The sequence below is a fragment of the Callithrix jacchus genome, chromosome 9 (genome assembly GCF_049354715.1).
Source record: "Callithrix jacchus isolate 240 chromosome 9, calJac240_pri, whole genome shotgun sequence".
Taxonomy (NCBI): domain Eukaryota; kingdom Metazoa; phylum Chordata; class Mammalia; order Primates; family Cebidae; genus Callithrix; species Callithrix jacchus.
In genome coordinates, this window is record NC_133510.1 from 125590919 (window position 1) to 125605062 (window position 14144).

The following is a 14144-nucleotide window of genomic DNA, read 5'->3' on the forward strand; positions in this document are numbered from 1 at the left end:
GCGTGGTGTTATGCGCCTATAATCCCAGTTACTACAAAGGCTGAGGCAAGAGGATCATTGAACCCAGGAAGTGGAGGTTGCAGTGAGCCAAGATTGCGCCACAGCACTCTAGCCTGAGCAACAGAGTGAGACTCTCTCAAAAAAACCAAAAAGATGGAAAGGGACAATATACCAGGTGCTTGCACCCAGCTTACAGAAACACAGGGTTTTCCAAGTTTCTATATACTTGAAAGACAGTCCTTTAGGCCAAGAGTGGTGGCTCACGCCTGTAATCCCAGCACTTTGGGAGGCAAAGGCACGCAGATCACAAGGTCAGGAGGTCAAGACCATCCTGGCCAACACGGTGAAACCCCATCTCTACTAAAAATACAAAAAGTAGCTGAGTATGGTAGCCCATGCCTGTAATTCCAGCTCCTCAGGAGGCTGACGCAGGAGAATCGCTTGAACCCAGGAAGCAGAGGTTGCAGTGAGCCGAGATCGCACCACTGTACTCCAGCCTAGACAGCAGAGCAAGACTTCATCTCAAAAAAAAAAAAAAAAAGAAAGAAAAGCAAAAAAACAATTCTTTAAAAAAGTTAATATTAACTCTCAGAGACCAGGTTTCTGAATATTTGTATGAACCTTTTCTTCCAACTCCAACTGAAACAGGTACAAAGAACACAAGGCAAAATAATCAAAAACAGATGGTGACAACTTCTGGATTGTGATGCATCTGAATTGAGACCTCTGGGTCATAAAGAATTTATACCACTAACAACCAGTCTGATCATTACAAAATGTTACTTGCCTGGCATTGCAGATGTATTTTCACAGAAGAAAAAACATTATGTTTATTTTCAGGGAAAACCAATAGTAAATTCTATAGTAAATAGAGCCACTGACTCACCACATACACACAGTAAAAACACTTTCTACTCAACTCTGGAGTTTTCTGCCTTTAAAAGTCCTGCCAGAAGATATTCTCGATGATTTTCTCATCATTACACAATCTCTTTCAGCAAAATAAAGAAGGCCTGGGGTCAATGTCTTTACTTTTTATCTGTAAGAAGTTGAAGAAAGTCAATGCCAATCTAGAATGTGAAAACAGCACCTCATGGTGTCTGTAGAATTGGGGCAGGCATCAGTTCATATCCTGCCAGAAGCTGGCCAGACATTTTGAACAACCTGGCCGTGAGGTTATGATGACCTCACAAACAGGAATTCTGATGTTAGTCAGGCTGAAACCTTACCAATTTAAAGAAAAACCAGAAGGTTCTGTATCCTTGAATCCGGAGCTGATAACTCAAGAAATGGCCTTCCTCCTAAGAAATTATCCTCCCATCTGAGATTAGCAGCATCTAATCTAAGTTTTCTCCACTGCTGACCAGCATCAGCAACACAGGTAAGCAGAGGAAAGCACGTCCACCTAAACAGCAGAACACCAGTCATGTAGGTACATCTACATCACCTGCAAACTTCAAGTAAGCAAGTTTTTATTGTGGTTCAGTTCCAAACACTTTTTCTTAGTATTCTTTACCGGAAAATTGGGCTACATTTAAGAATCCTGATAACTGAGTAGGAAATAAATCATAAACTTAAAATGTTACTCTAGCCATTCTAATAAACTACTAAGTTCGCCAGCCCCACATGGACTCTGTGTACTAAGGAGAAGTGGAGACTAACATGTGTAAGTTCATTTTGAAAATGCCTAAAGAATAAAGCCTCAAGACAGTGCTGAAAATGCCTAAAGAATAAAGCCTTGAGACAGCGCCTCAAGATAGCCCTGTGTATCTTTGTGAGGAAAAGGCAAAATGGCCAGGCTGTGGTTTCCTCCCTCTTGCGAGGTTGGGGTTTGCAAGCCAGCACAGAATAAGAATTAGGGACATTTAGCCGGGCGTCGTGGCTCACACCTGAAATCCTAGCACTTTGGGAGGCCTAGGTGGGTGGATCACCTGAGGTCAGGAGTTCAAGACCAGCCTTGCCATCATGGTGAAACCCCATTTTGGGAAAAAAAAAAAAAAAAAAAAAATTAGGGACATTTTATCATTTCTAAGTGCTTAAAATTTCTTAAATTGAAGGGACCTATAACAGGGACTCAGAACAATTATCTCAATTGGTAATTTTTATCTTTTGTGTTTTCTTGGGTCTCTAGAAAGTTTATTTAATGAACAGGTATAATTAATTTCATAAGAGAAAAGAATTCATGATTTTTGAGCTACAATAAGACAGCTTCAACTGAAAGAGTGAAGAAACAGACTCTACCATGCTTTCTCCACAGAAACAAGAACGCAGTACAGCAAAGTCAGGGTAGAAGTGAAGACATACAGAGAGGGTGGCTGGCTGTTCACCAAGACTTTTTTTTTTTTGAGACCAGGTCTCACTCTGTTGCCCAGGTTGAACTGCAGTGAGGCACACATGGCTCATTGCAGCCTTGACTTCCTCCACTCCAGCCATCGTCCCACCTCAGCCTCCCCAGCAGCTGGGACTATAGGCAGACACCACCACACCTAGCAAAATTTTTTTTTTTTTTTTTTCCAGAGAAGCGGTTTTATCATGTTTCCTAGCCTGGTCTTGAACTCCTGGGCTCCAGCGAACCACCAACCTTGGCCTCCCAAAGTGCTGGGATTACAGGCTTGAGCCACTGTGTCTGGCCTCTTTTTCTTCCTGGATTCACACCATATTCCCCAGCTCCCGCTACAGCTCAGTATGATCATGTGACTGAGTTCTAGCCAGTGGAATGAGAGGAATGTGTGACACATTTGCCACTCTAGGCCTAGCCCAGAGGAGCCTGCTATATGCAATCCCCGCATGTTCTTTCCCCTTCTAATGGCTTGATGGAGACAAGCCCAGCAACCTTGAAAGCATGTAATGAACACAACAGAATCAAAAGATGGAAGATGTCGGGCACAGTGGCTCACACCTGTAATCCCAGCACTTTGGGAGACCAAAGTGAGTGGATCATTTGAGGCCAAGAGTTTGAGACCAGACTGGGCAACATGGCAAAGCCCCGTCTCCACAAAAAATACAAAAATCAGCCAGGCGTGGTGGTGCATGCCTGCAATCTCAGAGGTTGCAGCGAGCCAAGATCCCACCATTGCTCTCCAGTCTGGGAGACAACCAGACTCTGTCTCAAAAAAAAGGAAGAAGCCTAGACACCCGAATCGTCTCTCCCCATTTTCCCACCAGTAAATACCTATCCTAAACTTTTCCAAAACTGAAAATCAACTTATTGGTCAGGCGCAGTGGCTCATGCCTGTAATCCCAGAACTTTGGGAGGCCTAGGTGGGTGGATCACGAGGTCAGGAGTTCGAGACCAGCCCGACCAACATGGTGGAACCCCATCTCTACTAAAAAAAATACAAAAATTAGTCCAGAATTGTAGCACGCACCTATAATCCCAGCTATTCAGGAGGCTGAGGCGGCAGAATCACTTGAACCTAGGAGGCGGAGGTTGCAGTAAGCCGAGATTGCACCATTGCACTCCAGCCTGGGCAACAGAGCAAGATGCTGTTTCAAAAAAAAAAAAAGAAAGAAAAATCGACTTCAACTTATCAGTTTCAGCCACTGAAATCAGTGTGCTTATTTGGTATAGTGGCAAGCTTATTTTACATAACACAGTGGCAAAGAGATAAAAACTTTGCTTAGAGCTTTGAATCATCTTGGTCAAGTAAACTCCTCAAATAAGTTCATTTTAAGGGGCCAGGCTTGGTGGCTCATGCCTGTAATCCTAGCACTTTGGGAGGCCAAAGCAGGCAGATCACCTGAGGTCAGGAGTTTGAGACCAGCCTGGCCAACATGGGAAACCCTGTCCCTATTAAAAATACAAAAAAAAAAAAAAGCCAGGTTTGGTAGCGAGTGCCTGTAATCCCAGCTACTTAGGAAGCTGAGGTGAAGAGCTTGAACCTGGGAGGCAGAGGTTACAATGAGCCAAGATCACGCCACTGCACTCCACTCTGGGCAAGAGAGAGAGACTCCACCTCAAAACAAAAAAATTAATTCTAAAGATGAACCTAAAGATGGAAATGCTTTATACCACAAAAAGCATAATAATGTGACTAATAAAAGTACTATATCTTCAAAAAAGTAAACAGACATTTTACTGGTAAGAACAAAATATGTTTTCAAAACACACAAGTTTGGCTGGGCATGGCAGCTCACACCTATAATCCCAGCATTTTGCGAGGCTGAGGCAGAGGGAACACTTGAGGCCAGGGGTCTAAGACCTGCCTGAGCAACACAGTAAAACCCATCTCTAGAAAAAAAATTTTTTAATTAGCTGGGCAATTAAAAAAAGCTTAAGCAATTTACAGAAACAAGAAGTTCCACAAAACAAGCAGTTCCCAAAAACAAGAATGGTTAACATCATGCTTATACAAAAAGGAATAATATTCTTCATAATTCTCACCTGATTTCTTTTTTAAATGTCATGGTTCAAATAAATTTTAAAAAGTATGGACAGAGAGCTGGACTGGGAAGTGAGACATCTGGATTCCACGCCAGCTGGATGACCCTGAACCTCTCGTGCCACCCTTTCCCCGGCTCAGTATTCCCAGCTGCAACCTGAGGACACTAATTAAATGAGATCTGTTTCTAATTCCATCCCTTTACGGTTCTAGTCCTGTTTTGGGTATCAAATCCAAATCCTGTAAGTGAAAGGTCAAGGATTCAGAAGTGAAAGGAAAGATTGTGGCTCTAACTTTGCCAAAGTAAAAAGTACAGGCCTCTGCCATCAGTGAAGAAAGAACCCAAATCTGATAAGAGCTTGGAACAGGCTCAGCACCTCCCGGCACACAGAGCGGCATTGAGTTGCCCCAGGAAAATCACTTCCCTATGCGTCAGACCCTTCTTCTTTCCAGTCCATTTTGCCCCATCTACAAAATGAAAATGCCACTTTATTTACTAAATCTGGAAAGGGTTGAAGAATTTGCAATTAATTTAAACTGCCAGGAGAGGGAGTTTAACACCAAGCTTCCAGAAACAGGCTGCGTGCTAGCTCCAACATCCAGAAACCCAGGTTTCAACCTGGCCCTGCTGCACAACCCAGAGAAAATTCAGCACCAGGCGGGTGAAGTGACTTACCTGTGCACAGCTGCACTCGCAGACTTCGGAGCCCCTACCTAATTCTAAAATGCTGTATGTCCACGAAGTTAATAACACAAGGACAGGGGAGAGACGTTCTGAGAGCAATGGAAGTCTACCTTAAGATAAAGATGTGTCTGAAGCTGATTTTCAAGACAAACTTGAGAGAGAAATTCAAAGGCTATGTTCTCATATCATATTCCTGGGTTTGGGAGGTTCATTCACAATTTAATCCTGTCCCGTGAAGTCACGGTTACGTAAGTATGCTGTGTCACTTGCTGTCCCCACCCCCAACACAAGAGATACAGCGTAACCTGAGCTCCTCAGCTTCAGCCACTGAAAACACTTGCACAACACCAGGAGCTTTCCAAATTAACTTGTTTCCCCTAAAGAAAGGGCAAGCTATATGATTGTTTTTCTTCTTTCCATTTCATTCACATTCATATTTCTGTATGTACAGAAGAGACTGAAAGAGATAAATAAGATTGAAGAGTAACTACAAATTTTCTTCAGTTCCTGAGAAAAACAGGTAGGTCAACTATTTCAACGTCATAGAAAAGTACCAAAAAAAAAAAAAAAAAAAAAGTTTATGGGCCTCCTTGGCCCCAATTTAAAAACATTGAATCTCCTGGCTGAATTGAGCTTAAGGTCGTAGGATGGGCTTCATTTCCCACGTTCCCGGCTGTTTCTAGAGCCAAGCACCATACCCTACTGTCTTACAGAAGGGCTTTGGGGCACACAGGAAATGGCTCTCCAAGACACAGGAGTCTCTTCTGACTGCTCTTCTCTTGCCCTCTCTTGCTTCTCTGGACTACTCCAGCTATTAGGCAGTCTTCGATTACAGAATGATGACTCACAGGCATTCCTGTCTTGTTTGCATGTGACTAAGTTCCATGAGATTTGATTTGTCTTCTCATCCAAATAACCTAAAAAAGTCTGATACACAGGAAGAGTTCAAAAAACTTCTCAAGAGAGTCAACAGCAAAATGAGAATCAATAAAATGATGCAAAAACATGTGTTTTTCAAACTAAAGCATCAGGTAACGGTATCTTCCCCTCTAAACACTTGATGAACACAGCAGCATTCATGGGTTTCCCAATCCTAGATCCTTTTTTTTTTTTAAAAAAAAAAGTGGGCCAATGAAGTTTGGGTATTGTGGTTCACACCTGTAATCCCAACACTTTGGGAGGCTGAGGCGGGAGAATGCTTTGAGCCCAAGGGTTCAAGACCAGCCTGGGCAATTTGGTGAGACCTCATCTCTAATTATTAATTAATAAATTAATAACAAGTAAGTAAATGGGCTGGGCACAGTGGCTCACGCCTATAATCCCAGCACTTTGAGAGGCTGAGGAGAGTGGAACTCCCGAGGTCAGGTGTTTGAGACCAGCCTGGCCAACATGATGAAACCCCTTCTCCACTAAAAATACAAAAATTAGCCAGGCATGGTAGCAGGCACCTGTAAATCCCAGCTACTCAGGAGGCCAAGGGAGGAGAATGGCTTGAACCTGGGAGGCAGAGGTTGCAGTGAACCAAGATCACACCACTGCACTCCAGCCTGGGGAACAAAAGCCAGACTTCATCTTTAAAAAAAAAAAAAAAAAAAGCACTTATAGTAAGAGGAACTTTAAAATATCTGTCTGACAGGTGATACATACATAATGTATAAGAAAGCCCTGCTGGCAGCACAAGGCACTGCCCAGTAAAACTGAGAGCTCAGCACAAAGAGTTTGAAAACACGCCCACACGAAACTCAAAGCAAAATACAGTACAGAGATTGAGCTACAGATGAAAAATTTAATAATCATGTCTCAAAACACAAGAAAGGAACCTGTGGCTGGCAGAATTAAGGCCAATATAGCAGGAGGCATCGTTTCCATTTTTTTTTTTTTTTTGAGACAGAGTCTCACTCTGTCACCCATGCTGGAATGCAGTGTCACAATCTTGGCTCACTGAAACCTCCACCTTCTGGGTTTAAGCAGTTCTCCTGCCTAAGCCTCCTGGGGAGCTGGGGTTACAGGCATGCACCACCACACCCGTGTAATTTTTGTATTTTTAGTAGAGACAGAGTTTCACCACATTGGCCAGGCTGGTCTCGAACTCCTGACCTCAGGTGATCCACCCACCTCAGCCTCTCAAAGTGCTGGGATTACAGGAGTGAACCACTGCACCCAAATGCATATAACTGTTTCATTGGCCCATATTCTAACATGGGAAACATGTTAGTCTTCTGAACAAGATACAGAACATTCCTTGTGCACACTGACACAGAGTGTCCAATGACATGATGACACTGTGTGACTGATCAGAATGTGTGCCCTAACAATAGTTCTGTGACTCAGAAAGTAAAACCATAGGGGATGAAGACAGGCAGCATCCACTCCAAGGTGGAATATCCAGTAAGCATGTGAGTGGTCCATGCGAGTGGAGGATCAGTGACAGAGACACCTAAGAGCATCGTTAGCTCTGGCCTCCCAAAGCTTGGCCCTCAACACAGGGAAAATATGTGTGACAGCACCAAATACAGTTTGGAGCCCAGGCCACAGAAGGGCCAACGTTTCAGATCAGTGCACTAACAAGCAAGATCTGGACAGAATATAAAGCAGGGACCTGGAGACACTTGGTTTCGTCATCAACTAATAGGCTGATTTAAAAGGTAAGAGAAAAGGCCGGTCGTTATGGCTTATGCCTATAATCCCAGTACTTTGGGAGGTGAGGCAGGTGGATCACTTGAGGCCAGGAGTTCCAGAACTTCCAGCCTGGCCAACATGGTAAAATCCTGTCTCTACTAAAAACATAAAAATTAGCCAGAAGTTGTGGTGCATTCCTGTAATCCCAGGTGTTCTGGAGGCTGAGCCAGGAGAGTCGCTCCAACCCAGCAGGTAGAGTTTGCGCCACAGCACTCCAGCCTGGGTGACAGAGCGAGACTCCATTTCAAGAAAACAAAAAAACACCAACATGGTGCCATGTGTTCACACTTCCATTCAGTTCCACATATCCACATCAAGTTCACTGCCTTGTCTATAGGACTGACTTATACCAACTCCAGAGTCAGGTGTCAGAATAAGAACATTCAGTCTTCCACAGAAACTAGATAACCAGGTTTAAAAAAAAAAAAAAAAAGAAGAGCATTCAGTCATCTTCAAAAACATGTGCCTTTCACATGAGATTACTTAAATGTTTTATTGAATATTAAGCCATTTAGCCTGTCCTTTTTTCCATTCCTGTCATGACTATTTATAAGCACCAGTATTTCTTCACTGATCTCCAGCCCCTGTGTAATCCCATGAGATGTTCTACCACTGCTGTACGGCTCCCACTGCTGTCATCACCTGGATTCACAAGGGATGCACTCACTTAAGAACTACAGTCAAAAAAGAAAGATTTCAGGAGCCACAACTCTAGGGTTTTTTTAGTCTTCTGTCACTTTACTGTGCTAGGACCACTAAGATCTATTTTCACTGATATTTCTCTACGTATGTGGGTATTTATGTACACTTCATATATGATATATTATATTTAACTTTTTAAACAGGCCAGACTCAGTTTTAAAATTAACACAAAGATTTAAAAAGCAAACAGCAGCTGGGCGCAGCGGCTCACGCCTGCAATTCCAGCACTTTGGGAGGCCAAGGCGAGTGGATCACCTGAGGTCAGGAGTTGGAAACCTGGCCAACATGGTGAAACCCCATCTCTAATAAAAATACAAAAATTAGCCAGGTGTGGTGGTGCACGCCTGCCAGCTACTCAAGAAGCTGAGGCAGGAGAATCGCTTGAGCCAGGGAGGTGGAGGTTGCAGTGAGCAGAGATCATGCCACCGCACTCCGGCCTGGGCAACAGAACAGGACTCTATCTCAAAAAAAAGAAAAAAGAAAAAAAAAAAAGCAAACAGCAGCCAGGTGTGGTGGCTCATGCCTGTAATCCTAGAACATTGGGAGGCCAAGGCAGGGGGATCACCTGAGGTTAGGAGTTCAAGACCAGCCCGGTCAACGTGGCAAAACCCTGTCTCTACTAAAAATACAAAATTAGCTGGGTGTGATGGTAGGCACCTGTAATCCCAGCTACGCAGGAGGCTGAGGCAGAAGAATCTATTGAACCTGGGAGGCAGAGGTTGCAGTGAGCCAAGATCACGTCACTGCGCTCTGGCCTGGGCATGGTGGTACATGCCTGTGGTCCCACAGAGTTAGATCCTGTCTCAAACAAACAAACAAACAAAATAAGTAGATAAATAAATGGATCAATGGGAAAAGCCCATTCAGACACTGAGGACTGACACAAGTCAGTAAGGGTCAAAAAATTAATTGGCTCCTTAATTCAAAGGTGCTACAAGGGAGTTTTCTTTCCAATTTCTAACAGAGACAGCCCTTACAGAGCAATTTATAAAATCAGCCTAACCTTAAGTGTTGATTTGAGAATATCATACAATAAGACACTAACAATAAGCACAAAGTTTACAGTAGCTTTCCAAAGTCAAGAGTAGACATACCCCTTTGAAAAATTATTTTGTGCTTGAAAATTGTATGTTTTTAAGCTGTGTATGACACAGTACAGAATACAAGTTGTACCTAGAGCAGTTTTAAAAAGGAAAGACAAGATTAAAAACCAACCCAGGGAAAAGGCTGGGGCATAGATAATGTTTTGCTTAGAGATGAAACTGCTCTGATGCAACTGCCTGCAATAATGAATGCCTCTGCACAGCGCAGTCTGACGATTTATGTTCCTACTACTTAGCATGCAGAGAATAAACAGCCTCCCGATCCTCCTCCATCTGCAGAAAAAAATTTTTAAGGGAACATGGAAAGCTCAATAATTTATTTTGCTCATTTACACAAAAATTCTACAAAATTTCTGTCACTTTGTAACTCTGACACGCACTACTAGCTTAGACACAGATCTTAAAAGGGGCTGAAATTATCAAGCCTCTCTAGTATCTCCCAGAAGAACTTAATGGGTCGGCAGCAGTCAATTATACTAACGTGAAAAAGAAGCAATGTTCTTAATATAGCATCATAAAATTTTAGAATCAGAAGAGACTTTAGCAATCTAGTTCAACTTCCTCATTTTACCAACAAGAAAACTGATTCTAAAAAGTGAAATCACTTGTCAAGGTCATACTTACTTAACAGTCCAGGACTAAAACCCCAATCTCCAGGCTGCTGACCCTAATATAAATTGATGAATAAATGCTTCTGAACTGTTATATACAGCAGTGAGATGAAAGAGTCAATCTCAAGGCAAGTTAAAATTGACCTCCCAGCCAAGGTGGCACATACTTGTAATCTCAGCCCTTTGGGAGGCTGAGGCAGGAAGATCACTTGAGCCCAAGAGTTCAAGACCAGCCTGGGCAACATATCGAAACCCCATCTCTACAAAAAATTAGCCAGGTGTGGTGTCATGTGCCTGCAGTCCCAGCTATTTGGGAGGCTGACACAGAAGGATCACCTGAGCCTGGGAGATTGAGGCTGCAGTGAGCTGTGATTGTGCCACTGCACTCCAGCCTGGATGAGTTTTTTATTCTTGAGACAGAGTGAGACCACGTGCTACAAGGAGGGTTTTTGATGAGACCTTGTCTTAAAAAAAAAAAAAAAAAAAAAGATTGATTTCCCTTTCCATTCTTCACAAAGGAAAAAAGTAGGCATATTGTTGCCCACCCCTTAAACAGTCAGACACGGCCCACACTAAAAGCAAAAGCATACCAAACAGTTTGTTCTGAACTAGAAAACGGCACAAAGACAACTCATAGAAGAATCAAGGACTTTCTAATTTGGTTGGTTTTTCTCTTTATAAAAGCTTTCTTACTTGTAATCCCAGCACTTTAGGAGGCTGAGGTGGGTGGATCACCTAAAGTCAAAAGTTCGAGACCAGCCTAACCAATGTGATGAAACTCCATCTCTACTAAAAATATAAAAATTAGCCAGGCATGGTGGCATGTGCCTGTAATCCCAGCTACACAGGAGGCTGAGGCAGGAGAATCGCTTGAACCTGGGAGGTGGTGAATCACTTGCACTCCAGCCTGGGCAATAAGAAACTCTGTCACAAATATATATATATATATATATATGCCCTTCAATCATGGTAAGACAGAAAAAAGAAAACAAAACAAAACAAATAATGGCAAGACACTCTTACTCAAATTCACTTTCTAAAACATGGTATAAAGAAAGGTTTTAATTTCCCATCCCAATAAAAGTGTTTTCTCTCATTCTGATTTAAATAAAATAATAAAATTGAGGGGTTGAAGTGTATCTTCCTTTAGCAGTAGGAGGTGAGGAAGACACCAGGATTGCAGGTAAGAATTGTAACATTTACTGAGTTTTACACACATTCATTCACTTAATCTTCACAACCACTACATGAAGCAGCTATTATCTCCAATTTATAGGTGAGAAAACTGAACTCCAAAAAGTTAAGAAATTTGTACTATCTTCCAAAAGTAACAAAACTGAAATTTGGCTATATATAGTTTGGTTTTTGAGACAGTCTCGCTCTGTCGCCCAGTCTGGAGTGCAGTGGCATGATCTCAGCTCATCACAACCTCTGCCTCCTAGGTTCAAGAGATTCTCCTGCCTCACCCTCCCTTGTAGCAAGTGCCTGCCACCATGCCTGGCTAATTTTCATATTTTTATTAAAGATAGGGTTCTGCCCTGTTGGCCAGGCTGGTCTTGAACTCCTGACCTCAAGTCATCCACCCGCCTCAGCCTCCAAAAGTGCTGGGATTACAAGCATAAGCCACCATGCCTAGCCTTATAAGTAATAATTTGAAGGCAAAAAGAAAAAGATAACATGCCTGTTTCTCCAAAGAAGCTATACAAATGGCCAATAAGCACACGAAAAGATGTTCAATATTACTAGCTACAGGGTAAATACAAATCAAAATCACGACGAAATACCACACTGCACCCTCTCTAGTTTGACTATAATCAAAAATACATAAAAGTGCTGGGGAGGATTTGGATAAGCTGAATCTCATTCATTGCTGGTGGCACAACCTCTTTGGAAAACAGTATTGCAGTGCCTCAAAAGGTAGAGTTCCCATATGACCCAGCAATTCTATAGCATTCTAAGGTATAGACCCAAGACAAAAAGCAAGCATATGTCTACACAAAAATGTATACACAAAAAAATTAAAATTAAAATTAAAAAATTTATACACAAGAGCCAGTCGAGGTTGCTCACACCTGTAATCCCAACACTTTGGGAGGCTGAGGTGGGCAGATCACCTGGGGTCAGGAGTTTGAGATCAGTCTGGCCAACATGGTGAAACCTGTCTCTAATAAAAATATAAAAATTAGCCAGGCGCGGTGGCTCAAGCCTGTAATCCCAGCACTTTGGGAGGCCGAGGTGGGTGGATCACGAGGTGAAGAGATCGAGACCATCCTGGTCAACATGGTGAAACCCCGGCTCTACTAAAAATACAAAAAATTGGCTGGGCATGGTGGCGCGTGCCTGTAATCCCAACTACTCAGGAGGCTGAGGCAGGAGAATTGCCTGAACCCAGGAGGCGGAGGTTGCGGTGAGCCGAGATCGCACCATTGCACTCCAGCCTGGGTAACAAGAGTGAAACTCCGTCTCAAAAAAAAAAAAAAAAAAAAAAGTATACATGAATGCTCACAGCGGCAGTGTTCATAAGAGACAAAAAGTGAAAAAAAATCCAAAGTTTCATCCAGTGATGAAGAGACTAAATGTGGTATCGGGATATATCTACACAACAGAATATTATTCTGTCATAAAAAGGAATCAAGGGCAGATGCATGCCACAACATGGAGGAATCTTGAAAATGCTGTATTAAGTGAAGGAAGCCAGTCATAGTGTATGAGTCCCTTTTAATGAAATGTCCAGAATAAACAAATCTGTAGAGATGACAGTAGATTTGCCATGTTGCTCAGGCTGGCATCAAAGTCTTGGCCTCCTGCCTAGGGCTGGGAAAGTTGGGATAAATAAGGAGTGACTGCTAATGGATACATGATTTCTCTTGGGGATGATGAAAATATACTAAAACTTACTTTTCCAACTGGGAGAAAAGAAAAAAATGAAAATATAGTAAAACTGATAATGGCAATGGTTGCACAACTGTGAGTATACTAAAAACCACTGAATTGTAAACTTTAAGTTGGTAAACTGTATGGCATATAATTTATATCTCAATAAAGCTATTTTTTTTAATAACTAATATAGTTAGCAGTTTTCCTACTTACTATCTACAACCAGTTATTTATTTATTTAGAGACAGAGTTTCACTCCTGTTGCCTAGGCTGGAGTGCAAGGCACGATCTCGGCTCACTGCCACCTCTGTCTCCCAGGCTCAAGCAGTTCTCCTGCTTCAGCCTCCTGAGTAGCTGGGATTACAGGTGCGTACCACCACACCCAGCTATTTTTCATATTTTTAGTAGAGACAGGGTGTCACCATGCTGACCAGGCTGGTCTCAAACTCATGACCTCATGTGATCTGCCCATCTCAGCCTCCCAAAGTGCTGGATTTATAAGCATGAGTCACCGTGCCCGGTCTCTTTTTTTTTTTTTTTTTTAAGAGACAGGGTCTTACTCTGTCACCCAAGCTGGAGTACAATGGCACAACCATGGTTTTCTGCAGCCTCAAGCTTCTGGGCTCAAGTAATCCTCCCACCACAGCCTCCTGAGTGGCTGAGACACACAATATCATGCCCGGATAACTTCTGTTTTTGTAGAGATGTGGTTTTGCCAAGTTGCCCTGAGTTCTAACTCCTGAGCTCACAGAATCCACCCACTTCAGCCTGCCAAAGTGCTGGGATTACAACGGTGAGCCACCACACCTGTCCAAAAAAAATTTTTTTTTTTTTTTTTTGAGATGGAGTTTTGCTCTTGTTACCCAGGCTGGAGTGCAATGGCGCAATCTCGGCTCATCGCAACCTCTGCCTCCTGGGTTCAAGCAATTTTCCCGCCTCAGCCTCCTGAGTAGCTGGGATTACAGGCATGCGCCCCCATGCCCAGCTAATTTTTTTTGTATTTTTAGTAGAGACGGGGTTTCACCATGTTGACCAGGATGGTCTCTATCTCTTGACCTCGTGATCCACCCGCCCGGCCTCCCAAAGTAAAATTTTTTTTTAATAA

The 14144-nt window shown here is 42.8% G+C and overlaps 1 protein-coding gene across 50 annotated transcripts in view; it reads right to left on the reverse strand.

The window, feature by feature from the left end:
- Positions 1-14144, reverse strand: part of CLIP1 (CAP-Gly domain containing linker protein 1) — a 139788-nt gene that overhangs the window by 115829 nt on the left and 9815 nt on the right. For 3 of the 50 annotated variants that reach the window (XM_078337521.1, XM_078337538.1, XM_078337511.1), the window contains exon 1: positions 5059-5262. The exons of 45 other annotated variants lie outside the window; for them this stretch is intronic. The gene's annotated coding sequence lies outside the window, so the exon portion shown is untranslated. Of the gene's footprint in view, positions 1-3368; positions 3487-5058; positions 5263-14144 lie in introns of those variants that run through there. 2 more of the 50 variants (XM_078337516.1, XM_078337510.1) reach the window with 1 other exon arrangement.